At 45.2% G+C, this 27,977-nt stretch overlaps 1 long non-coding RNA gene and 1 pseudogene across 1 annotated transcript; both read right to left on the reverse strand.

Annotated features, from left to right (window-relative positions):
* Nucleotides 1-5: 5 nt before the first annotated feature.
* Nucleotides 6-27,883, reverse strand: LOC148328341 (uncharacterized). Its single transcript, XR_015845790.1, has 3 exons — nucleotides 27,789-27,883; nucleotides 4,842-4,955; nucleotides 6-3,829 (listed from the first exon to the last, which is right to left on the reverse strand). It is a non-coding gene; the product is annotated as an uncharacterized LOC148328341 (long non-coding RNA).
* Nucleotides 13,848-21,320, reverse strand: LOC148328342 (uncharacterized; annotated as a pseudogene).
* Nucleotides 27,884-27,977: the final 94 nt, after the last annotated feature.

A 27,977-nucleotide genomic window follows, 5' to 3' on the forward strand; every position in this document is an offset into this window, starting at 1 on the left:
ACGGCCCGCCTCCACATTTGGTCCGGCCCCCTGAACAATACCAGAAAGCATATTGATTTTTTTTTTCATATGTGTATTTGTATTTGATAATAAAGTTGGACTTTTGCAATAAAATGTTCCTTAGTTATGAACTATTTTCATTATTAACAATTAGTTAGTAACTATTTTATACACGCATATAACGTGACATTCTGTTACAACCTTCTGCAGTCTGTGCCCCTATCTGGCAACCCCCAGAAAAAAAATCCTAAACACGCCCCTCTCAAAGAGAGAGCGGAATGATGGTGAAAAGATTAGGTACGAGAAAAATTGATTCAAAATGCAGGACATTTAACCTGCAGTGGACAAACGATTATTTTTTTGTTCAATGCAAAGAAAGTTGTGTAGTTTGATCTGTCAAGAGGCGGTGGAGGTATTCAAAGAATACGATCTTCGACAACACGATGAATCCCGTCACCAAGACAAGTATGATAGCTTGCAAGGCCAAATGCGAGCAGACAAACTCTCAAAGCTAAAAAGTGGACTGTTAGCTCAGCAGTATATATTTGTACGCCAAGCTCAGCTGAACCAGTCATCTGTTCGGGACAGCTTTCGGGTTGCTCAACTGATAGCAAGCAGTGGTAAACCTTTCACTGAGGGAGAGTTTGTCAAGAAATGCATGAACGCTGTCGCGGAGGAGGTGTGTCCCGAGAAGAAAGATGTCTTTAATGCCGTGAGTCTATCAGCGAGTAAAATCACCAGACGCATTGAAGAAATCGGGGGTAATGTATATTCCCAGCTGCAGCAGAAGACAAAAGAATTTGAATTTTTTTCATTAGCACTGGATGAGAGCACAGACATGCAGGACACTGCGCAGCTGCTCATTTTTATTCGTGGAGTTAGTGCAAACTTTGAGATGTGCGAGGAGCTGGCAGCACTCCAAAGTCTGAAAGGGACTACGACGGGGGAGGATATTTTTGGCAAATTGTACCAAACCATGGAACTTGGACCTATTAAGACTGTGCACGGCACAACAGAAAGTTTATGTTCCATGGACTTTTTTTTTCTGTGAAGAACCTAGAGATGTTTTTTTGGTTATTATTTATTTAATTAATAGTGTTATTTATTTTCTGACTTTTGTTCTGTAAAGAATCCAGAAAGGGTTATTTGATTGTGGCTTTCTGGAAAACAATACATTTTTACATTTAGGCACTCCTGCAATCATCACACTTTTTCTGTTACAAACTGACCCCCGGCCCCTCATCAGAGAAGGGAAAAGTTATGTGGCCCTCACAGGAAAAAGTTTGGGGACTCCTGGTCTAAGAGAATCCTGGGTCAAGCCTCTTTGAAATGCTATGACTGCTCTCAAAGTAAATTCTGTCAGCACCAGACTTCTGGGAATTTCTAGCAGGGCAACTTCTGTTCAACTCATACCAAGGTCAGTGTAAATGTAGGCATAATTGGGCATGGATTTAATTTATTTTTTCCTTGTTATTTATTTATAATTAATTATATGTATAGTTCATGTATGCAGTTAAGTAATTTACATATTAGTATTTACATTTAATTATATACATAGTATCGCATTGTTTGGAGGACACGCCCTTGCCTTCCGTTTCCCTTTAAATACTTCCCGGTTTTGGCTCCGCACGTGTTTCGACGATCAACTGGTTTGACCCTGCAGTCGCTTCAGTCAAACTTTATTAAGAATAGAGACAAGGAGGACAAGTGATCACCTAAAAAATTCACCCTTCAATTCCCTCTTATGCGGCAGCAGCTAACGAGGTATTTTTTCGTTTCTATATTCTTCCAGTATGTGACATTAGTTACTTTGTTGGAATAAGACGCCTTCATTAAACCCGTTATCCAAAAGAAAAACATTTGTGTTTGTTACAGTCTGTGTCAATCTACGAAGCCTCTCCAGTTCTCAACTTCAGTAGTAGTAGTATGAAGACTGTAGCAGCATCAGACTCATCACCAAGGTCAACATCATTTTTTTAATGTATTTTTTCCCTCAGTATGAGAAGTAGTAGAGGCATCGTCAGGTCTTAATACATCACCTACATGAGCTTTTTTGTTTTGCAGCAGAAATCCACGTTTCCCTCAATGAAGGCAAGATGACGAGCAACGAAACGGTCAACACGAATGAGAAGGCTTTCATGCTTGAAAAGCCCTTTTTTATGTTGTTGAACTCTGCTTCAACAGCTGCCAAACTTGCAGTGATGCTGGTACTTCGGAAGAGAGGCACCATTACGCCTGTCCAGAGTCACCACTCGAAATAAAAAAGTGTAATATCTCTGGAACCGAAGCAGCACAAACGAAAATTTTAACAGCACAAACGAGCACAAACGCAGCACAAACGAATGGCACCATTCCCGACCCATTTGGATGAAAATGGGGGGCTGGGTGACGTCATCACTCGAAATAAAACAAAGTGTAATATCTCTGGAACCGTAGCAGCACAAACGAAAATTTTAACAGCACAAACGAAAAACAAACTATTTCCCCCTATTTTTGCAAGAAATGGGGGGCCAACTTCACGCAGGTCTGACCTCAGTGTCCAGTATGTGTGATGTTGCTACTAATGTTTTGGTGTCTCATCTTATTGAGAATTTGTTGACATGATTCCAAGGGATGCTCTCCTGTGTGAAGTTGAATGCTGTCCTCATGATGTGAAGCTTGAGCATGACTCACTGTGCCCAGCTCAGCATGTTTCCTACATTGTCACTGGGAGGAGGCAGTGCTGTATGTCAGTGTCTTGCCAGGTTTGAAATGTGTAGAGGGGAGGTCTGATGGCTTTTGATTCAACCTTTTTGTTGGATTGCTGTTGCAGAACAATACGAGTCATTGATCATAAATACATAAGTACAAAGTATTGAATTTGTAGCGTGAGCAAGTGCGCAACAACCAGCAACATACAGCAGCGCAAAAAAGACGGAAGTAAATAAAGAGGCTTCTTCGATATAGACGAAGTCACAGCATGGAGTAACAGCACCACCCATTGACAAAATTACTGTACTACAACACTCCCACTTAATTTAACAATGGTATCTCAAACTTTTAAATAATATTACAGAGCTGTGCTCCCTTTTAAAATGTCAAGAAAAGCAAATCAAAAGCACATTTCTCTTTCACAGTGAAATTCAGGAACTCTTTTTACATGTTTCACATGTTTTAACCAATTCAGCTGTCAGACCAACTAATTTATTTAAACTGGAAATAGTCCAATTCCCCTCCTAAGATTGTCAAATCTTTGTTTAGTAAGTGGCTCGGTCAATATATCCGCTTTCATGTCATTTGGTGGACAATATTTTATCTCAATTTGTCCATTCTGTACACATTCATGGATATAGTGGTAGCGAATGACTATGTGTTTAGTTCTGGAGTGGTCCACAAGATTCTTTGCAATTGCGATTCCTCCTTATGTTGTCTTACAAGATTCTTGTGGACATATCCCAAGATCACTCAGTAATCGTCTCAACCAGACACCTACTTGTGCAGCTTGACTCGGTGCGACATATTCAGCTTCAGCTGTTGAAAGTGATACTGTCGCCTGTTTCATGCTTAGCCAGCTCACGGCTCCTGCACTGAGTAGAAATATGTTACCTGTTGTTGAGCGTCGGTCATATTGATCACCAGCCCAATCAGCATCTGAGAGTCCGATCAAAGCATCTGTATTTGTCTGCTCATACTTGAGAGAAAGGTTTGCTGTCCCTTTCAAGTGACGGAATATCCTCTTCTCACCAGGCAGATGTGCAGCGTCTACATTTGCGTTGAACTTAGACACAGTACTCACTGCATGAGGTATGCCTGGTCGTGTGGCCATTGCAGCATACAGTAGACTTCCTACCTGAAAGAATAATTATTAAATATTGTCACCCATTTGTTTTATGCTGTGAATTGAATATATATGTACATGTGTGTTAAAGATGAAAAGTATTAGATTTAAATATCTTCTTGGAATGATACTGCTTTTAAGAAAGAATTTGTTTTCATAAGTGAGATACGCAACTGCTTGTAAGAAGGTAGAATATAGGAGGGTGAGGCCTCAAATTCCCTTATCTGTTTTATGCAGTGCAATGCTGTTAACAAGTTTGAAATATTCTGCTGAGTAATGTGACGCAAATTCTTCACATGCATAAAGTAATCTTACAGGAACATACACACACATAGAAAAACAACTTCACGTGTCTTCAGCTGCTTGCTTAAGATAACGCAACCCCACCCCTTAGGTTGAAGACACATATATAATTGGGACATCTGGAAATCAATAAAAGTGAGAGAACAGAGATATGATCAGAACGCAAAGAGACTTTCGATTCAGTCTTTCTCTTAGTTCTCCTTGCAAGCCAAAGTTTGAGCGTCTTTCTCTTCATTGATGATGTGTTTGAAATGTCACATTGGCAAACCTGACACTACCATTGACTGATAGATTTGTTGATTTTCTGGCTTCCTGAAACCATTGCTTTTCCTTAATTTGACATTAGCACCAGCAGGAGTTGCCACAGGGTTTGCATTGTCCATTCCATATTTCTTGAGTATAGCCTCGAAATAATACTTCTGGCTAAGAAAGACACAGTTCTTATCTTTGTCTTGGACCACAGAGTTGCCCAGAATGTAGGACAACTCACCCATATCTTTCATCTTGTAGCGCTCACCGAGGGTCGTTTTCAGCAAGTTCATGTTCTCATTTGACCATATTATCAGAATGAGATCATCCACATACACAGCAAGTAGTCTTTATCCAACAAACACACATGAACCAGCTGTACTCTGTTTAAATCCTGAACTAGGTGAAGGCTTTGCTCTAGCAACAAAGAGACTGCTTCAGTCCATAAATTGATTTTTTTCAACTTACATACCAAGTGTTCTTGCCCAGGTTTGATGTATCCCTCTGGTTGCTCCATGTAGATTTCTTCTTCTAGGTGTCCATTGAAGAATGCAGTTACAACGTCCATCTGGTGTATATGCAAATTCTTTTGGATAGCAAAGGACAGTAACGTACAAATTTAGTTGAATCGTACCACTGAAAAGGTTTCATAATAGTCAGTACCATACAACTGTGAGTAGCCTTTGGCAACAAGTCTACACTTGTATTGCTCCACTTGTCCATCACTACGATACTTGACTTCGAAAACCCATCTTGATCCGACTGTCTTTCTTTTCTTTGACTCATCGGTTGACAACATGGTAACGAACCCAGGAAAGGAAACGGCAACGAGGAAGAAAATCAGCACAGCACCTACTAAGTTAGCTGCAGGAAAAGAGCTCCAGGTATGTAGCTGCGGATGGTCTAAGGTAACATCCAGTCTAGGCCTTAAAATACATCAGGGGCGGATGAAGTGCTTGAAGAAGGCAAGCCTGGGACCCCGCATTGACCAATATCTGTTAAGAGAAAGGTCAAATAAGGCGGGAGAAGCTCGGCGGCAGATTTCAACCCACAGTCCACCGAGCATCAGTACCCCAGAGGATGAGAGGAATTCAAGCACAACATCTGAGAACCTGGAACCTAGCCAGCCGCAGCCTGCTATGGAGAAGAGCACCCAAGGCCATAGACCCCAAGTGAAGTGGCCAAAATCCAGCAGCAAGAAAGAGTGGGCAGCAATCGATACAGACCTGAGCAACATTCTGGACGAAATCAGAGGTACAGTGGTGAAGAAGTTAGAGAGGATGGGCGATTTGATCTACTGTTACGGAGCAGAGAGATTCGGAATAAAACATCAGAGAATGACAGAAACATCGTCAGCCCCACCCAAGTCCAGAAAACAGCAAGAAATCGAACGCCTTGTCAAAGAAAGAAGGAAATTGAGGAAACAGTGGAAGAAAGCCTCACTGGAGGAGAGAGTGGGTATTGACCTGCTGCAGATGGATCTGAAGGAGCGCCTTGGTACGCTGCGAAGAGCGGAAAACCTTAGAGTCAGGCGCAGGAGGAAGGAGAGTGCAAGAATGTCATTTTACAAGGACCCCTTCAGATTTGTGAAAGGGCTCTTCACCAAGGAAAAGAACGGATCAGTCAAGGTTCCAAAAAGGGAGCTGGAGGACCACCTGAGAGCAACGCACACGGACAACTTAAGGTACGAGCTAAGGGAGCTACCTTCGGACATGCCACCAATGGCCGTACCAGAGCACCATATGGACGACAGCCCACCAAGGTGGAATGAGATTGAGAAGTTGGTGAGGAAAGCAAGGGCAGCTTCAGCTCCAGGACCAAACGGAGTCCCGTACAGACTCTACAAAAATGCTCCTAAAGTCCTACGATTCCTGTGGAGGCAAATGAAGGTGGCATGGAAGAAACAAATCATCCCAAGGGCGTGGCGAAGAGCAGGGGGAGTAATGATCCCCAAGGAAAAGCATGCCTCGACCATCGACCAATTCCGACAGATCAATCTCTTGAATGTTGAAGGTAAGATCTTCTTTAGCATTGTGGCTCAGAGAATGACGACCTACCTAAAGCAAAACAACTTGATTGATACATCGGTACAGAAGGCCGGAATACCAGGCTTCTCAGGATGCTTAGAACACACTAGCATGATATGGCATCAAATCCAATCTGCAAAAAGAGAAGGAAAAGATCTACACGTCTTATTCCTGGACCTAGCCAACGCCTTTGGATCTGTCCCCCATTCTCTCATCAGGAAAGCCTTTGACTTCTTCCGTATACCGAGCAACATCACAAACCTGGTCAGAACCTACTTCCAGGACTTGCAGGTTTGTGTTACAACAGCAGAGTATACAACAGCTTGGCAACCACTGGAAGTGGGAATAATGGCAGGATGCACCATCTCCCCGCTGGCTTTCACCATGGCAATGGAAGTTATCATCCAAGCTTCCAGGTGGGTTGTAGGAGGGCAACGCCTGCAAAACGGACAACAGCTGCCCCCTATTCGTGCCTACATGGATGACATGACCACCCTAACCTCTACCATCCCATGTACCAGACGTCTGTTGGAAAAACTTCACAACAACATAACGTGGGCACGGATGAAACTTAAACCCAGCAAATCCAGGAGCATATCTATCGTCAAAGGAAAACTCACGGACCAGAGATTCTACATCAAAGAAGCACCCATTCCGTTGGTGTCAGAACAGCCAGTCAAAAGCTTGGGCCGATGGTATGATGCAAGCCTCAAAGACTCGGACCAGAGCGATCAACTGAGGGAGGCAACCATCAAAGGACTTGTCACCATAGACAAGACATCCCTCCCAGGCAAGTTGAAGTTGTGGTGTTTGCAGTTTGGATTGCTCCCAAGGTTGATGTGGCCTCTAACAATCTACGAAGTCCCCATCACTAAAGTCGAGAAACTGGAGAGGTCAGTCAGCTTCTACATCAAAAAGTGGCTTGGACTCCCACGGTGCCTGAGCAACATCGGATTATATGGACATGGTGCGCTGGAGCTACCGGTCTCTGGCCTCACCGAACAGTACAAATGCACCAAAGTGAGGCTAGACATAACCCTGTCAGAATCCCAAGACATAGCCATACGAATGTCTGCTCCCAAACTGGCAACAGGGAGGAAGTGGACCCCTTCTGAGGCTGTGCAGCAGGCTAAATCCGCTCTCAGGCATCGAGACATAGTAGGGCAGGTTCAGCAGGGGAGAGGCGGGTTTGGACTTGGGACAAGTAGACCAGCTTGGCACAAAGCAACACCCAATCAGAGAAGAAGACTGGTGGTTGATGAGGTCCGCCAGCAGGAGGAAGCAGACCGATGCGCAAAGGCAGTCTCACAGGCCAAACAGGGTCAGTGGACCACCTGGGAGAATCTGGAGCATCGCAAACTCACATGGAGGGATCTGTGGGGGATGGAAGGAAGCCGAATCAGCTTCATCATCAGAGCCACCTACGATGTTCTTCCTACACCCACGAACCTCAACCAATGGATTGGAGAAGATCCCTCATGTGCCCTCTGCCAAACTCCAGCATCATTGAGACACATCCTCACTGGCTGCAAAACCAGCTTGTCTCAGGGCCGATACACCTGGAGGCACAATCAGGTCCTATGGCAACTGGCGATCATACTGGAGGAAAGGAGAACTACCAACAACGCCCTCCCTCCCCACGTGCCTGGACTCCCAAGCACAATCGCCTTTGTGAAAGAAGGACAACTTCCAGGGAGACCATCTGTAAGAGTGCAAACAACCCTCCTGGACACAGCCCGAGACTGGAAAATGAAAGTTGACCTGGATCAGAAACTCATCTTTCCACCGGAGATCATTACCACTAATCTCAGGCCTGACCTGATCTTGTGGTCAACCTCACGGAAACTCCTGTACATCGTGGAACTAACAGTCCCATGGGAGTCTGCAGTGGATGAAGCCTATAATCGCAAAAGCCTGAAATACATGGACATCGCAGCAGAGGCGGAGCAGCGTGGCTGGCGTACACAGGTGCTCCCTGTGGTGGTCGGGTATAGAGGATTTGTAGCCACATCAACAACAAGGCTCCTGAGAAGCATGGGGATCCGAGGCCAGGCCCAACGACAAGCTGAGAAATTGCTGTCGGAGGCTGCGGAGAGAGGCAGCAATTGGCTCTGGATGAAGAGGAAGGACCCCGCTTGGGCTGTTAGATGTCAAATGTGAGGAAAAGTGGAGGAGGAAAACCCTCAAAGAACCACAGGAGACTTCAAAGACCTAGTAAAGGACTCTTCTCCCTTCCATTTTTGACAACAGGCAAGAGGAGCAGAGGCAGAGGGGGGCACACCTGAGGCGCACAGGTGTCGCTGTTGAACCCATCCTGAGGTGTTGTGGGTTTATCAACGAAACACCGATGAAGGAGGGCACCCACCTGATGACCCGAGTGAAGCCTCTGGTCCTCATGCAGGTCAAATTGAGTTGATTCTTCTTCCCCATTCTAAAACCAGGAAAGTGCTGATTTTTTTGGGGGGATTATAACAACAAGTCCTATAGCTAAACTTTGGTGAAACCACCAGATCCCACGTTTCATTTTCCAACAGCGACTCATATTCCAAATCAGCTGCCTCCTGCCATTCCTTTGCATTAGGACTAATCATTGCTTCTTTCATCGTGACTGGTTCCGTCACACAACAGATTTTGGCATGATGATCAACAGTAACTGTATCAGCAAACTCATCATATCCATATCTCTTGGGAGCTTTTTTCAGTCGGTCACTTGTTCTAACAGGTTTATCAACAATGACCTCTTGTGTTTCACTCTCATCTCTTTCCATGCTTATTTCAGTCTGAGCAGGTTACTTCCACTTCTTGTTTCCAATCTAAGTTTGATTTATTCAAGATGACATCACGACGAATTAGAATCCTTTTTCGTTCTTCATCATACATACAGTAGCCCTTTGCGTTGTTTGCATATCCCACGAAACGAAGTTTTACAGCCTTTTTGTCCAGTTTGCGTCTAACTTCATCAGAAATATGTGCATAAGCAATACAGCCAAAACCCTTATGTGTCTCATGTCAGGTTTTTTCCCATACTATCTCCCAGTACATCTTTGGTAACGTCGCATGAGATGCATGCTTCTAGCAGCTTCAAATAATGTCCCATTTTTTCTTTCTGCAACACCGTTTTGCTGCGGTGAGTGAAGAACAGTCATTTCATGATGGATGCCTTGATCCTTCAAATATTCTTAAAACTCCCTTGATGTGTAATCACCACCATTGTCAGTTCTCAGCCTTGTGATATTTTGTCCACATTCATTCAAGAATGTTTTCTCAAATTTGTAAAGAACTTCATTCTTCTGTTTTATGAAGTATACCTTGCAGCATCTCGAGTAGTCGTCTATGAATGCCACAAAATATTTTGCTCCACCAATAGATTCAGTCTGCATGGGACCACAGACATTACTATGAATGAGCTGCATTCTGCATTTGGACCGTATTCCTCCAATTGACTTGTATGGCCGTTTGGACAGTTTGCCTTCCACATATCCTTCACAGAAAGGAATCTCTGTTTCTGCAGAAAAGTCCACTCCTTTTATTAGATCCTTCATTTCCTTCAGCTTGATGGTGTGTCCCAGGCGTTGGTGCCACAGACTATCTGCGAGTGATGCACCAAGACAGGCGGGCGAATTTCCTTCAACATCCAGCTGATAAAGTCCATCACCTCTTTGAGTTTCTATTCCTTGGAGAGTTCCATTTTTTTCCAGGTATGTAGCAATGAAATTTATTTAACTGTACTGTATTTCCCATTTTGGTAGCAGCTCCAACTGAGAATAGATTCCCATATAGCTTAGGAAAATACAGAACATCATACACTGTGATACGTTTTGAATGACTTTGTTTGAAAGTCATTTCAAAATCGACATTTCCTATTCCATGGGCATCAACTACCCTGCCGTCACCAAGTTTTCCAGTCTGTGCCTTTAAGAACCGGTGGTATTCTTGAAGTATATCTTTATCACATGTCATGTGCTTTGATGCACCTGAATCAATCAACCATTCACCTTGTTGCAATTTGTCAGTTGAATGTACTTCTTTAGTAACAGAGGCACCTTCTGTCGCATCTTCTTCATCTTCACACATCATGCTTGAAAGATAGATAGATAGATAGATAGATAGATAGATGGATTTATGTGTTGTGGCGTCCAACTAAAATTACGCCACAGCAGGCTAAGACAAGGGGAGTTGAAACATTGATGACGCGCACACCAACTATTGCATCCTTGCTATCTTGACTGTTGTTTATAGAGGCGCATCCATAGCGGAGCAAAATGACAGGCACTTACTTCATTTACCATTCAAGGCCGCACTCTTGGATTGATCAGCTCTCTCCGCAACACGAGTTGGCTGACGTTCGACGTTTGTTTCACTCACAAGTCTATTACACGTGCGCTCACGGTTGCTTTCCTTGATGATTTTTACGATGTGTTACGCAGATTTTTTAGGGTCAGCAAAAGGTTTCTTTCCCATGCTCACCCCACCACACGATCCAAACAAAAACAATGCTTACCCACCGGTGTGTGCACCTACTAATAAGAAAGACCACTCCCCCTCCCTTGTGACACCACCAATCACTGTGAAAGTGGAGGGTGCACAACACAAAAGCATGCATCGCAAGAAAGGAAAAACCACAAAACACTATATGGCTCCTACAACCCGGCCCCAAATTGTGCAAATAATATCACATCTCCATCAATTGTAAAATACATAATGATCATATAAATATGCAAATGCACAAAGAGAATTGAAAAATATAGCAGAGGTCAAGCTCAAGAAATGTTCAATCACAAAAAAAACAAATGATAAAGTTCATTCAGATGTATTCATGATGAATCAATGTCCAAAGTTCGTGTCCATAATCCCTAATTTTCACTGCTCATCTGCTCCCTGCAGAAGGCAGACCTTTGTAATTGGACGATCCAAAACTTAGTTTTAATCCTTACTGTACGCACCAGTTCATTCTTGTCCGAAATCATATCCAAAACTCTTCCGGTAATCCATGAATTTCGCGGTGCCATCACATCCACAATCATTAGAGATCTCCAGGAACAACATTCCTTTGAGCACGGTTCCATTTCTGACATTCTTGCAGTCCTGGAAGGTACTCGTTCAACCTGTTTCCAACGGCGATGAGCATTCCAGGTAATGAGGGCTGTGATTTGTGAAGTAGAAGATGATTAGGAGTTAATGCTTCTAAATCATTGTGATCTGTAGATGCTTTCGTGATGGGACGGCTGTTAACAATGGCTTCCACTTCGCAAAACACAGTCATCAGGCCTTCCTCATCCAATGATTGAGTTCAAAATTTTGCGTACTGAACGGATATTCTCTCATCATGTATGAAGTAGTGGTTAAATTTGTTAATGGCTTCTCTTAATTTACGTTCAGCGCCAACAAAGTTTGTACCATTGTCCGAACGTATTTCCAGAACTTACCCTCCCCTGGCAATAAACCTTCTGAGCCCATTGATAAAGGAATTTGTATCTAATGAGAACAGAACTTCAAAATGTATTGCCTGTATTGCCAGACATGTAAAAATAAGACCATATCTCTTAACAACAGTACGCCCACGCTTGACTTCAAATGGTCCATAAAAATCCAAGCCAACCCGACTAAACGGGGGCTCGTCTGGAGTTATTCTGCTGTGAGGTAGGTCGGCCATTTTAATAATAATCAGGTCCACGAACCCATGCAGCAGCCTTTAAAAAAGACTCAACCTTAGCTCCTCTGCAGGCTAAATCTGCAGGGTTTTTAGAAGAATGTACAAATCTCCACTGAGATACACTGGACATCTGGAGTATTTCCGACACTCTGTTTGCAACAAAAATTTGAGGGGGTGGGCTGGGTTGTCCAGCATTGATGGAAGTTTTGCCGTCATCCTCCTGCACCCCACTGAGTCCATAGAGTCCAGGGAGCAGCCAAGGACAGAGCTGGCCCTCTTCACTAGTTTGTCCAGCCTCTTTTTGTCCCCGGCCCGAGATGCCGCCTGTCCAGGAGACCACTCCATAGAAAATGCCAGATGCAACCAGTGAGTCATAGAAGTTCCTGAGGAGTGTCCTCTGAACGCCAAAGGACCTCAGCCTCCTGAGAAGGAAGAGTCTTCTCTGACCCTTCCTATACAGAGCATCTGTGTTGTCGATCCAGTCCAGTTTATTGTTCAGATGAACAGCCAGGTACTTGTAAGTTGAGGCCCTCTCAACGTCTGTTCCCTGGATATTCACTGGCACAGGTGGAGAGTGCCGACGCCTGTAGCTTTTTGGATTTCCCAGCGTTGGTTTAGAGGTGATTCTGTTGACACCAATCCACAAAACCCTGAGTAAGTTCTCTGTACTCCCAATCGTCTCCGTCAGTGATGAGGGCAACAATAACGAGAGTCATCAGAGAACTTCTGCAGGTGACAGGTTGTATTTGTATTCCGAGGTGTAGAGGGCGAACAGGAAGGAAGCCAGAAGAGTTCCCTGCGGTGGCCCCGTGCTGCAGAGAAGCACGTCAGACACACAGTCAGTCCTGTGTTGTTACGTACTGCGGCCGGTTTGTGAGGTAGTCGTGGATCCATGTGATGAGGTGGTGGGCCACTCCCACCTGCTCCAGCTTGTCTCCCAATAGGGTGGGCTGGATGGTGGTGAAAGCACTGGAGAAATCAAACATGATCCTCACAGCGCTCCCCGCCTTCTCCAGGTGGTAGAGTGAAGTGTGGAGCAGGTAGATGATGGCATCATCCACACTGATGCCAGGCTGGTATGCGAATACGTCAGCGCCACAGGTCTGAACTTGTTGAGTTCCTTTGGATGGAGGGATCTTTGGTACCAGAACCAGGCAGGATGTTTTCCACAGGTGGGCGACTCTGCCCAGCTCAGGCTTAGGTTGAACATGTGCTGGATGATTCCACACAGCAGGTCTGCGCAGGATTAGAGGACCTGGGAGCTAATCCCATCTGCCTTCCTCGCCTTCATCTTCGTCAGCTGGTTCTTCACCAAGGCTGAGCAGGAGGAAGTGGTGGTTGTCTGATGTGGCTGGGAACTGAAGACTGTTGTGTCGTTCACAGCAGGAGGGGTTGGTGGGGTTTCCAGCAGGGGAGACTGGGGGCAGGCATCTGATCGACCCTATTGAAAACAAGGTTCAACTCATTTGCCCACTGAAGGTCCCTCCCCCTTCTGGGTCTTGGGTTGTCTGTGGCCTGAGATGGTCTTCAGGCCCCTCCAGACATCCTTGGCATTATTCTTCTGCAGCTGTTCCTCCATCCACATCCTGTAGGACTCCCCCCCCCTCTGATCCTCCTTCTCATCTGGTGTTGCACTCTCTTCAGCTCCTCCTTGTTGCCTGACACAAAAGCCCTCTTTTTCTCCTGCAGGAGAGCTTAAATGTCCAGTGTGATCCAGCGTTTATTGTTGGAGAAACACCTTACTGTCCTGGTGGGTATGGTGCAGAAATTAATCTTCTTTTCCTTTTGGTTTTTCCCTTCAGGGGTCGCCACAGCGAATCAGTCGCCTCTATCTAACCCTGTCTTCATCCTCTGCTCTCACCCCAACTACTTTCATGTCCTCTTTAACTACATCCATAAACCTCCTCTTTGGTCTTCCTCTAGACCGCTTGCCTGGTACTTGGAAACTCAGCTTCCTTCTCCCAATATACTCGCTTCTCTGGACATGTCCAAACCATCTGAGTCTGGCCTTTCTGACTTTATCTCCAAAGCCCCTAACATGTGCTGTCCCTCTGATGTACTCATTCCTGATCCTGTCCATCTTGGTCACTCCCAAAGAGAACCTCAGCATCTTCATCTCTGCCACGTCCAGCTCTGCCTCCTGCCTTTTCTTCAGTTGCACTGTCTCCAGACCAGACAACATCGCCAGTCTCACCACTGTTCTATAAATTATTCCTTTCATTTTAGCTGAAACTCCTCCATCGCACATCACACCTGACACTTTTCTACACCTGTTCCAGCCAGCCTGCACACGCTTTTTCACTCTCCATTACTCTGGACTGTTGACCCTAAATACCTAAACTCCCCCACCTTCTTTGTCTCTTCTCCCTTTAAGCTCACTTTATCTTTAACCTGTTTTTTTTTTTTTACCTCTACCCTCTTATTTATTTCACCTCATTGCAGCAATGGACATCCAACTTGTGGTGGTTTTATTGCTGCTGGGGGCTGTTTTTTGCGCGACTGTGTCCGGAGACATATCTCTGAGCTACGGATCGATCGTGTACACCAGAGATCAGCTGTTAGCATTCCGTGCTAACCCCGTGCCGGCTCCGGGAATGAGACCTGATACCCCCGCGAGCTGAGGAGGAAGAGACGGGGGATGTCGTGTGGGGGCTAAACTTCAGGCAAGGAGGAAACGATACCACCCCGTCCTACCGTCCGTGATTATGGAGAATGTTAGATCCCTTCCCAATTAAATGGACGAGTTAACAGCGCTAACCCGGCAAGAGAGGAATTTCTGGGAGGCTAGCTTGCGGATGTTCACAGAGTTGTGGCTAACGCCGGACGCCGTCGTGGAATTGGACGGCTTCCAAATCCTAGGTGCGGAGAGCAGTAAGAGGAAAGGGGGAGGGCTGGCTGTGTTTGTTAATGATAGATGGTGTAACCCTGGGCACATCATTGTTAAGGAGGAACTTTGCAGTCGGGACATTGAGCTGATAGCTGTGAGCATGCGCCCGTGCTACTTACCGCGAGAGTTCAGTCATGTAATCGTGGTGGCGGTGTACGTCCCCACCCTCTGCTAACAGTGAGACAGCCTGTGACGTACTGACTGCAGCTGTGAGCAGGCTACAAACGCCCTCTGCTAACAGTGAGACAGCCTGAGACGTACTGACTGCAGCTGTGAGCAGGCTAAAAATGCAGCACCCAAATGCCCTGCTCCTTATCTCTGGTGACTTCAATCATGCTTCTCCTTCCTCCTCTCTGCCTTCATTCACACAATATGTAACCTGCCACACCAGAGACAATAAAATATTGGACCTTTTCTATGCCAACACCAAGGTGGCGTACACATCACTGTCCTTCCCCCCGCTGGGCAAAGCTGATCACAACTTGGTTGCTCTCCTCACCTCTGGTCCGCAGGCAGCCAGCTGTGACACGCACAGTTCAGAGATGGTCTGGAGAAGACGGGGAGGCCTTAAAAGGACTGTTTCAACACAACTGTATGGGATGTATTCAGCGACGCCCACGGGGAGGACATTAATGGTTTAACAGACACAATTACAGACTAGATTAATTTCTGCATGGAGAACACCATTCCCACCAGGACAGTGAGATGTTTCTCCAACAACAAACGCTGGATCACACTGGACATTAAAGCTCACCTGAAGGAGAAAAAGAGGGCTTTTGTGTCAGGCGACAAGTAGGAGTGAAGAGAGTGCAACGTCAGCTAAGAAGGTGGCTCAGAGGGGAGGATGCGGATGGAGGAACAGCTTAAAAATGATAATGCCAGGGATGTCTGGAGGGGCCGGAAGACTATCTCAGGCCACGGACAACCAAGACCCAGAAGGGGGGGACCTTCAGTGGGCAAATGAGTTTAACCTATTTTTCAATAGGTTTGATCAGATGCCTGCCCACGCTCAGTCTCCCCTGCTGCAGCCCCCACAAACCCTTCCTGCCGCTGTGAACGAGACCCTCTCTCCCCCTCTCTCTCCTCTCTCTCCCCTCTTCCCTCTCACCCCTCTTCCCTTCCCTCTCTCCCTCCTCTCTTTTCTTCCCTCCTCCCCCCACAGGCTCCAGTTCCCAGCCACATCAGACAACCACCACTTCCTCCTGCTGAGCCCTGTTCCTCACAACATCTCAGGTGAAGAACCAGCTGAGGAAGATGAAAGCGAGCTAGGCAGCGGGTCCAGATGGGATTAGCTCCCAGCTCCTCAAATCCTGCGCAGACCAGTTGTGTGGAATTGTTCAGCATATGTTCAACCTGAGCCTGAAGCTGGGCAGAGTCCCCCAGCTGTTGAAAACATCTTGCCTGGTTCCGTTTCAAAAGACCTCCCATCCGAAGGAGCTCAACAACATCAGACCAGTAGCGCTTGACGTCTCATCTGATGAAAACCCTGGAGAGACTTATCCTCGTCCATCTGCGCCCCCTGGTGAGCTCTTTGATGGACCCACTCCAGTTCACATACCAGCCTGGCATCAGTGTGGATGATGCCATCATCTACCTGCTCCACACTTCACTCTCCCACCTGGAGAAGGTGGGGAGCACTGTGAGGATCATGTTCTTTGATTTCTCCAGTGCTTTCAACACCTTCCAGCCGAACCTATTGGGAGAGAAGCTGGAGCAGGCGGGAGTGGCCCACCCCCTCATCACAAGGATCCACGACTACCTCACAAACTGGCCACAGTATGTGAGAACACAGGACTGTGTGACTGACGTGCTCCTCTGCAGCACTGGAGCGCCGCAGGGAACTGTTCTGGCTCCCTACCTGCTCACCCTGTACACCTCGGACTACAAATAAAATTCCTCTACCTGCCACCTGCAGAAGTTCTCTGATGATTCTGCGATTGTCAGCCTCATCACTGACGGAGACAATCAAGAGTACAAAGGGGTTACTCAGGATTTTGTGGACTGGTGTCAGCAGAACCGCCTCCAAATCAACGCTGGGAAATCCAAAGAGCTGGTGGTGGATTTCTGCAAGCGTCGGCACTCTCCACCTGGACCAGTGAATATCCAGGGAACAGACGTTGAGAGGGTCTCAACTTAAAAGTACCTGGGTGTTCATCTGAACAATAAACTGGACTGGAGCGACAACACAGACGCTCGCTATAGGAAGGGTCAGAGCAGACTCTTCCTACTCAGGAGGCTGAGGTCCTTTGGCGTTCGGGGGACACTCCTCAGGAACTTCTATGACTTGGTGGTTTCACCGGTCATTTTCTATAAAGTGGTCTCCTGGGCAGGAGGCATCTCGGCCCGGGGCAAAAAGAGACTGGACAAATTAGTGAGGAGGGCCAGCTCTGGCCTGGGCTGCTCCCTGGACCCTGTGGACTCAGTGGGAGGCAGGAGGATGACGGCAAAACTGTCATCAATGCTGGACAACCCAGCCCACCCACTCAATGACACTCTTAAAACCCTCCACAGCTCCTTCAGTGATAGACTGTTACACCCTCGCTGTACAAAAGAGAGATTTCGCCGCTTCTTCCTGCGGCTGCTGTCAGACCTTTTAACAAGAACATTTGGTCAGGCCTACAAACGCGCGGGCATTAGTGCAATTGTGCAGTCCGAGGAGTACAGTAGTACTACTATGCTTTATCCAATGCTGTACTTAAATAGTGACCAATGCTGTATTTTGTTGACCATTGCAGTATTCTTATCATTACAGTACTTTTATCATTGCAGTATTTTCTATCATTGCAGTACTTTTACCATTACAGTACTTTTATCATTGCAGTATTTTCTCTCATTGCAGTATTTTTCTTATCATTGCAGTACTTTTACCATCACAGTACTTTTATCATTGCAGTATTTTCTAACATTGCAGTATTTTTTTTATCATTGCAGTACTTTTACCATTACAGTACTTTTACCATTGCAGTATTTTTATCATTGCAGTTTTTTTTCTATCATTGCAGTATTTTTATCATTGCAGTACTTTTACCATTACAGTACTTTTATCAGTGCAGTATTTTCTATCGTTGCTGTATTTTTTCAATCATTTCAGTACTCTTACCATTAAAGTACTTTTGTCATTCCAGTGTTGTCATTATTGCAGTATTTTCTATCATTCAGTATTGTTTTATCATTGCAGCGTTTTTATTTATTTCCCCTCTGTACCATGGACAGACATTAGGAGTGTTTCCTTACACTTGTATCTGTTGTGGGATGTAAGTGTGTATATTTTTGGAATTTATCTTTATATCAATGTTAGAATTTAACTTTAACCCAATGTAAACTCAAATTAGTAATCTGACTCCAATTCGCGACCTTACCCAACTCTCACTCATCCAACAATATGCGCGCTCGTTCTGCAATAGAAAGGTATCAGGAAGCCGGCATTTTCACGCACAAAGTGGATTTATTCCCAATACAGATTTTCTACATGGCCCCTGGGTCTCGGGTCCCTCTCAATACAACTCTACACCTCTCTTGCCACCAGCGAATGTGTTCTACCTCCGAGTTGCCCAGTAATGATTCATCCTATACAATATGTAAATGGCACAGAGACAAAGGCATCCTGGCATGATTCTATTGGCTATGTGTTTCCTGCAGTTAACTTTAGCTTGCTCTTATTGGTCTTTCTTCAAGTGGTGGCTCCTCCTGCTTGTGGTTGAAGGGTCCAGTTTCTTGTCAACCCCTTCCCGCTCGAGGTGTCTGTCTGCGCCAGGCACCAACCTAAAACCTCCCAAACCTTCACATTCTTTCACTTTCTTTGTTCAGCTTCACCAGCCACACACTCAGCATTCCACAGAATAACAGTGACACAAGTTGCAGGACATCGAATAAAATTACCCAGGTTTAAACTCTTCCACTCCTTTAATATACATGGGGATTTGTGTATATATGTATATACTGTGTATATTTGCATGCTTTTTATGAATGTCTGCTGCTGATGTTATACATTAATGGCTACATTACACCGCCGCATCTGTGTGATCTATATCTTTGCTGCTGTAACACTGCAAATGTCACCATTGTGGGACCATTAAAGGACATATTTACCTTGATCTGTTCCTCTTGGGTCCCTCTCATTTACGCACAGATACTGTGTCTTGCTACGGCTAATCTTCATTGCCCTCCTTTCCAGGGAAAATCTCCATGCCTCCACCTTATCCTCCACCTGTTCCCTGCTCTCACTTCAGATCGCAATGTCATCTGCAAACATCATGGTCCATGGAGATTCCTGTCTCACCTCTTCTGGCATCCTGTCCATTCCCATCGCGAACAAGAAGGGACTCAAAGCTGACCCCTGATGTTGTCCTACCTCCACCTTGAACTCCTCCGTCACACCTACAGCACACCTCACCACTGTCTTACCGTCCTCATACATGTCCTGCACCACTTGAACATACTTCTCTGCTACTCCAGACTTCCTCATACAGAACCACCGTTTCTCTCTGGGCACCCTGTCATAAGCTTTCTCAAGATTTACAAAGACCCAATGCAGCTCCTTCTGATCTTCTCTATACTTCTCTATCAGCATCCTCAAAGCAAATATTGCATCTTTTGTAGGCCTGCACGATATGCGGTTTGAACATCGCGATGTGCGCATGCGCAATAACCACATCGTAGGATGTGCGATGTTTCTTTTTTTTATTTTTTTAGAACATGGAAACTGTAAGATAAGCTGAAGACCAAAATAACCTCAAGTAACCTTATATAGTCAGTTTGTGTATTTCTTGTCATGTTTTTATACACGAATTGTATTAACGATTGCACACGCACACACACTTAGATTTTTGCCTCAGAGTTAAGTTTCTGTTGTCTAATCTAAACTTTCGTTATGTGTTAAGTTTCTATTTCCTTGCTTTCGTTGTAAGCCATGGTGAGCTAGTTTTTGTTTCGTTATGAGTCTGCTTCAAGCTTTAATAAAAGAGGAGGCGGCGGGACGGGAGGCCAGAGGGTGCGGAGCTGAACTGAGCGAGTCACCTGTCTGCTCTCTGCCTCTCTCCCTGTCGCGACCGGTAAAAATGAACAACCTTGCCCAATTCTTTCTGGCCTCATCGCCTTTAGTATGCAAAAGCGTCAGGACATTTAAACCTGACAGAAACTTTTGGTTTGTTTCATCAAAGCAGCACGCTACACTATACTCTACATTGTTGAGACTACACAGACCGCCTTGGTCAAGCCCACTGCTAATTCGTCAACTGTATAATAAACAAAGCAAAGTCTTCCCAAACAGAGCTATTTGAGTCATCTAGTGAAAATGTTTCTCGTTTCAATATCGCAATGTACATTGCAGCCTCCCCAAAAATCGCAATGTCATTTTTTTTCAATATCGTGCAGCCCTAATCTGTTGTACTCTTTCTTCTTTTTTTTTACTCTTTTTTTTGGCATAAAACCATATTGCTGCTCACAAATGTTCACCTCTGCCCTCAGTCCAGCTTCCACCACTCTTTCCCACAGCTTCATTGTTTCATTCATTGCTCATCAGCTTTATTCCTCTGTAGTTGCCACAACTCTGCACATCTCCCTTGTTCGTAAAATTGGGCACCAGCACACTTCTCCTCTATTCCCCGGGCATCTTCTCACTAAGATCCTGTTGAACAACCCAGTCAGAAATTCTAATGCTATCTCCGTAGACAATTCCATACCTCCACAGGTATGTCATGCCTTTCTGCTCATCATCCTCTTTAATGCCCTTCTCACTTCATCCTGACTGATTTTTGCTATGTCTTGGTCTACAGCAGTCACCTCTTCTTCTCTTCGTTCTCTTTCATTTTCCTCAATCATCAACTCTTAAAAGTACTCTTTTCTTCCCATCACACTACTGGCATCTGTCAACACACTTCCATCTCAATCCTTTATTACCATAACCTGATGCACGTCCTTCCCATCTTTGTCTCTCTGCCTTGCCAACCTGTTCAGCTCAGTCTCTCCCTCCTTACTGTCCAACCTTGCATACAAGTCATCGTAAGCCCCTTGTTTGGCCTTTGCCACTTCTACTTTCACCTTCCACTGCATGTCCCTGTATTCCTGTCTACTTTCTTCAGTCCTCTCACTGTCCCACTTCTTCTCAGCTAGCCTCTTTCTCTGGATCAATTTCTGCACCTCCTCATTCCACCACCAAGTCTCCTTATCTAATTTCCTTTAAGATAACACACCAAAGACTTTCCTACCTGACTCCCTGATCACATTTGCTGTCGTTGTCCAGTCATCTGGATGCTCCTCCTGACCATCAAGAGCCCATCTCAACTCCTTCCTTAAGGTCAAGTAACACTCTTCCCCTTTCAACTTCCACCAGTTCGTCCTCTGTTCTGCCTTTGCCCTATCAGTCTTTCTCACCACCAGAGTCATCCTTACACACTACCATCCTATGCTGTCTGGCCACACACTCACCAACCACTACTTTGCAATCACTGATCTCCTTCGTGCACTCCTACCTCCACTCTTGTAGGTCACCCTATGTCCCTGCCTCTTCTGGACGAAAGTATTCACAAAAGCCCTTTCTATCCTTTTTGCGAGGTCAACCATCATCTGTCCTTCTGCGTTCCTCTCCTGGTAACCAAACCTTCCCATCACCTCCTCATCTCCCCTGTTTCCTGTCAATTGAGGTCGGCACCAATGATAACTCTCTCACTTCTAGGGATGCTCTGAATCATTTGATCAAGGTCCAACCAAAAGATCTCCATCTCCTCGAGCTCACAACCTACCTGTGGCGCACACCCACTAACAACATTGATCATCACACCTTCGATTTCTAGCTTCTGGCTCATCACTCTATCTGACACACTTTTTACTTCCAGGATGGTCCGAACAAACTCCTCTTTCACAATTACTCCTACTCTGTTTCCCTTCCTATCTATACCATGATAGAACAACTTGAACCCTAGTCCTAAACTTCTAGTATTGCTCCCTTTCCACCAGGTCTCCTGAATGCACTGTAGGTCCACTTACCTCCTCTTCATCATGTCAACCAGCTCTCTACCTTTCCCTATTATAGTTCCCACATTCAAAGTCCCTACTCTCAGTCCTAGGCTCTTTGGGTTCCTCTTCTCTTTCTTCGTTCGAACACATCTTCTTCCTCCACTTCTTTGACCAAGAGCAGTCCAATTTCCACCAGCACCCTGTATATCAGCAGCACCGGTGGTGGTCATTGTTAGACCGGGACTCGACCGATCCGGTATGGAAGTCACATATTTGATTTGCATGTTTTATTTGGCCAACGTTTTACGTCGGATGCTCTTCCTGACACAACCCTCTGTATTTATCCGGGCTTGCGACCGGCACAAGAAGACACTGGCTTGTGCCCCCGTCCGACTACATTAACTGCAGAAATGAATATCGTCTCTAATAGTGTCTGTTAGATGATTAATGTCCTCCCCATGGGCTTCGCTGAATACTTCCCACACAGTTGTGTGAAACAGTCCTTCAAGGCCTCCTCAGCTTCTCCAGACCATCTATGAACTGTGCGTGTCACAGCTGGCTGGCTGCGGACCAGAGGTTTGTACACAGGTAGGAGAGCCACCAAGTTGTGATCAGTTTTGCCCAGCGGGGGGAAGGACAGTGATGTGTACGCCTCCTTGGTGTTGGCATAGAAAAGGTCCAATATTTTATTGTCTCTGGTTTGGCAGGTGACACATTGTGTGAATGAAGGCAGAGAGGAGGAAGGAGAGGCATGATTGAGATCACCAGAGATGAGGAGCAGGGCGGTTTGGGTGTTGTGTTTGTAGCCTGCTCACAGCTGCAGTCAGTACGTCACAGGCTGACTCATTGTTAGCAGAGGGAGGTACGAACACCGCTACCCCGATCACATGACTGAACTCCCGCAAGATGTAGTACGGACATATGCTAACCGCGAGCAGCTCTATGTCCCGACTGCCAAGTTGCTCCTTAATAGTAATGTGCCCAGGGTTTCACCATCTATCATTAACAAACACAACCAGCCCTCCTCCTTTCCTCTTACCGTTCTCCAGCGTCCTGTCCGTACGCAGGATTTGGAAGTCGTCCAATTCCACGACGGCAAACATCAGCAAGCTAGCCTCCCGGAAGTTCCTCTTGTGCCGGGTTAGCGCCGTTAGCTCGTCCGTTTAATTGGAAAGGGATCTAACATTCCCCATAATAACGGACGGGAGGACGGGGCGTTATCGTCTCCTCCTTGCCTGGCGCTTAGCCCCTGCACAACATCCCCGTCCGTCTCTTCCTCCTCAGCTCGGGATATCCGGTCTCGCTCTGGGAGCCGGCGCATGGTTAGCACACAGTGCTAAAGCTGATCTCTCGTTTATACGATCGATCCCTAACTCCGAGTTACGTCTCCGGACACGGTCGTGCAAAAAACAGCCACCAACAGCAGTAAAACTACTACAAATTGGATGTGCATTGCTGTTATGAGTTTATGTTATAAAATAAATAAACAAGGTCTTAGAAAGGTTCCTAAGGTTGGATGTCGTCATGGTTTGCGTTCTTATTGTACGATTAGAATCGTGTCAGTGTCAGTACCTGCATACGGGTTACTGACAACTGCCTGTTGCGCAGCAGTTGTAGCATGAGAAGTGTTCGATGCCTTAGTGTTTGTGTACGTTCCTGATCTCAAGTGAGTACACTTGTGTTTGTATCGTTTATAGTGTTTATTCATTGCGCTGCTGTGCATTGTCATTTCTTTTCCTGTCTAGTCCGGTTTTGTTGTTGTGCGTCACCGCCGTGCTTCTTACTGTGCTTCGTCGCCGAGCTCCCTTTGAAGTTCGCCGCGTAACTGAATGTATGTTACTTAACTCGGCGTTAACCTAACCTGCTGCTAGATGTTTCTCTCTGTGAGTTGGTTACATAAAGGAAGTTGTGCTCCACTATGGCGCACTCCTTTGTATAGTTTTGTACATCTATGTACGTCAGGTCTGACGTTAACCGGGCAGTGCGCATTCCTTATTGCCGACGCCATTGCGCGCCGTCCACGGCCGTAATCATCCATTATTGAGTGTCGCAAGGTCAATGCATGTCTCATTTGGCTTTGTGTAGTTAGCTCATGCAGTGTACATTTTACAGCCTACTTGTAGCTGTTCTTCAGTTACTATTGTGTTCTGTTGAGCCATGCACTCATGTGTTGTTTTCTCTTCTGTTACTGAACCACATGCTCACTAGCTCACACGCTCAATAGCTCACTAGCTCACACGCTCACTAGCTCACACGCTCACTCATGCATACGTTAACACATGTTCACACTTGCACACGTACCCACGAAGACTCACATGCATTCCTACATGCATATGTTTACCTACACACCCATGCACTCTCATCTACATCCTGTTGGAATTTAGCTCTAAATCATCTGACTCCAATTTGTGACCTGACCCAACTCTAACTCATCCAACAATATGCGCGCTCGTTCCGCAATAGAAAGGTATCAGGAAGCCGGCATTTTCACGCACGAGTGGATTTATTCCCAATACACAGATTTACTACATATTCGCCTGGGTCTCGGATCCCTCTCAATACAACTCTACACCTCTCTTGCCACCAACAGAACAGAACAGAACTTTTCTGAGTAGCCCAGTAGTGACTATACAATATGTAAATGACACAAAGACAAAGGCATCCTGGCATGATTCTATTGGCTATGTGTATCCTGCAGTTAACTTTAGCTTGCTCTTATTGGTCTTTCTTCCCCCGCCGAATCCCGTGGCAGCTCCTCCTGGTTGTCCTTGGTTCATCTCGGCTTCCCCTCTCCTTCTGGCGACCACCATCTGTCCTGCAACATTCCATTCTTGCATACCCCCGCAACCCCCATTCTGTTGCTTACGCTCCCCACACACAGTTTCACACCCCCACACACACTCAGCACTTTACAATATCATATTTTCATACACTGGATGCAGCAACATCTAATGAACTATGTTAAACTCAAACTCTTATATTTCTTTAATAGTCAAATGTATGAAATCCTTTAAGTGTAACCGAAGTTTGGACCATGCTAATGACAAGACCCTCAGGAGAGGAATGCAGGAAGATTGGATCAAGGCTGCAACAAAGGAGGTGTGAACGAGACACCTCTGAAACAATGGACTTCCATGCCGGGACAACAAAAGTGGCTCCTAGCAGTCTACCCTTTGCTCTGTTTAGATTGACTGCCATGATTTTTTTTTTTTTTTTACAATATTTTTATTACTTTTTCACACATTGTACACATGACAACAACAACAGAAAATAAACAAAAAAGTAAATAAATAAAATAAAACAGGCAGCTTCAGACTATGTTATAGCACAGTGGGTGGTTGAGCACCCCACTGGCCCAGAAAATGTTGTAAAGGTTTCCACATTTCCTCAAACTCCTCTGCTCTCCCTCTCATGACATACGTCAGTTTTTCCATTGCCATATTGTTTGTCAGTTCTTTTATCCAGTGATCCAGTGAAGGTGCGTCCGTTTTTTTCCAGTATAATGCAATGAGTCTCCTGGCCTGTAGCAATCCAAAGTCAATCAAAGTAGTTATATTTGTGCAAGCCACAAAGTCTTTGGGGTAGATGCTAAAGGATAATGTAATCATGGCAGTCATGATCTAAACAGAGCAAAGGGTAGACTGCTAGGAGCCACCAGCATGACTTGTTGTCCCGGCATGAAAGTCCATTGTTTCAGAGGTGTCTCATTCACACCTCTTTTGTTGCAGCCTTGATCCAATCTTCCTGCAGTCCTCTCCTGAGGGTCTTGTCATTAGCATGGTCTAAACTTCGGTTACACTTAAAGGATTTCATACATTTGACTATTAAAGGAATATAAGAGTTTGAGCTTAACATAGTTCATTAGATGTTGCTGCATCCAGTGTATGAAAATGTGATACTGTAAAATGCTTAGAGTGTGTGTGGGGGTGAAACTGTGTGTGTGGGAGCATAAGCAACAGAATGGGGGTTGCGGGGGTTGTGCAAGGATGGAATGTTGCAGGATCACCAGAAGGAGGGGAAAGCCGAGATGAACAAAGCACAACCAGGAGGAGTCGCCACGGGATTTGGCGGGAGAAGAAAGACCAATGAGAGCAAGCTAAAGTTAACTGCAGGATACACATAGCCAATAGAATCATGCCAGGATGCCTTTGTCTCTGTTCCATTTGCGTATTGTATAGTATGAATCATTACTGGGCAACTCGGAGAGTACATTCGCTGGTGGCAAGAGAGGTGTAGAGTTGTATTGAGAGGGACCCGAGACCCAGGTGCCATGTAGAAATCTGTGTATTGGGAATAAACCCACTTGTGCGTGAAAATGCCGGCTTCCTGATACCTTTCTATTGCAGAACGAGCGCGCATATTGTTGGATGAGTGAGAGTTGGGTAAGGTCGCAAATTGGAGTCAGATTACTAATTTGAGTTTACATTGGGTTAAAATTAAATTCTAACATTGATATAAAGCTAAATTCCAACAATGCCCAGCACAAAAAGTTTCACAACATGAGGTATGTTAATTCCAACTATAGTTGACAATGTCTGTCCTACTCCTCTCCAATATTTTTGCAATTTCGGACATTCCCAAACGCAATGGAAGAGGGAGCCCCGTCCCTCTACACATTTAATACAGGTGTCTGGTATAACAGGAGACCATGAGTTCAGTTTTACAGGTTTAATGTATGTTCTCATCAGCCATTTATACTGTAATAGTCTCATTCTAGTATTAACAGTTTGTTTCTGGGCTTTAAGGCATGCCCGATGCCATTCTTCCTCTGTTACAGCCTCCTCAAAGTCAGAATTCCATGCCTGTAATCTATCAATAGAGGATTCATCATCATGGGTTACCAAAAGGTTGTAATACACAGAAATTAAACCTTTATCATCACTGTGTGAAAGTGTCAGATGTTCCAAATTTGAAAGGGGAGGTTCTATGTTGATCGTTTTGTATTTTGCAGATATGAAATGTTTGAGTTGCAGATATTTAAAGAAATGCTTTTTATGAATTTGATATTTATGTACAAGTTCTTCAAATGTAAGCAATATACCGTTATTATATAAATCACCCACACTTCCAATACCCTTTTCTGTCCATATCCTAAAACCCCCATCTGCCCTGCCAAGCACAAAATGTAAGTTTCCCCTCAAAGGGGTAAAAACGTGAAATTAGAGGAGTGTCTTTAATATGATGATGTGCTTTATACCAGATATCAATAGAGTTTTGACTGCCATGATTACATTATCCTTTAATCCTAACATCTTTTCTACCTCTGCCCATGTTTGTCCGCTTGTTGCCTGTGCTGTTACATGCTGGTTGATGAGAAACCATTAAACTGCCAACCCACATCTTGAACTCGTCCTTGTGTTCTAACCGACACACGGGGGTGAAAAGAGCATATCACCTTTGAGCCGATTGAGCCGAGTCACCTATACAGTCCACCCTAGGCTCTCCAACACAAGGCAAAGGTAAAAACACACGAAAAAGGCTCAACAGTGAGCCGGAGCGGCTGAATCAGGCTGCCACTTGCGCAGCGCCGAAACCGGAAGTCAATTCTTAGCAGAATTAGCAGACAATATTGGTATTATGGCGTTTAAATAGCAAAGCTATGGGCAATTTGTAACGGGAATTTGTAAAGCATTTACTTACACGTTGCGGGCATAGCACTAGCATGCTAGCGGTTCGCGGTCCTGCATGATAACAAGCACCCCGGATGATTTTGACAGTTGACACATTTCTTTGTAAATGTTATTTAAAAGGAATCAGTCCTGTAGTGAATACGATCCAAAACAGTCACCACCCACTCCCTTCTTGGATAGTCAGTAAGAGGACTCGACTGTGCAATCTCTCTCACACACATTAAAAATGTCTTTCTGAAAAAATATTCCACAATTTTATGAAACATACCTGGAATCTGATTACGTAATTTTCAAGCGGCATCTGGCCGGAGGAGGGGCACTGTCAGACAGGGGCACTATCAGACAGGAAAAGCACTGTCAGACAGGAAAGGGGTGGGTGTTCTTTTTTTTTTTTTTTAAAAACCTCTCTCAATAGCGTACACTGCCTGCAAGCAGAAGTGCGTAGCTTTGTCAGAGT

The sequence above is a fragment of the Idiotropiscis lumnitzeri genome, chromosome 11 (assembly GCF_059441095.1).
Source record: "Idiotropiscis lumnitzeri isolate Australia: NSW breed Sydney's pygmy pipehorse chromosome 11, RoL_Ilum_1.0, whole genome shotgun sequence".
In the NCBI taxonomy this organism is placed as follows: Eukaryota; Metazoa; Chordata; class Actinopteri; order Syngnathiformes; family Syngnathidae; genus Idiotropiscis; species Idiotropiscis lumnitzeri.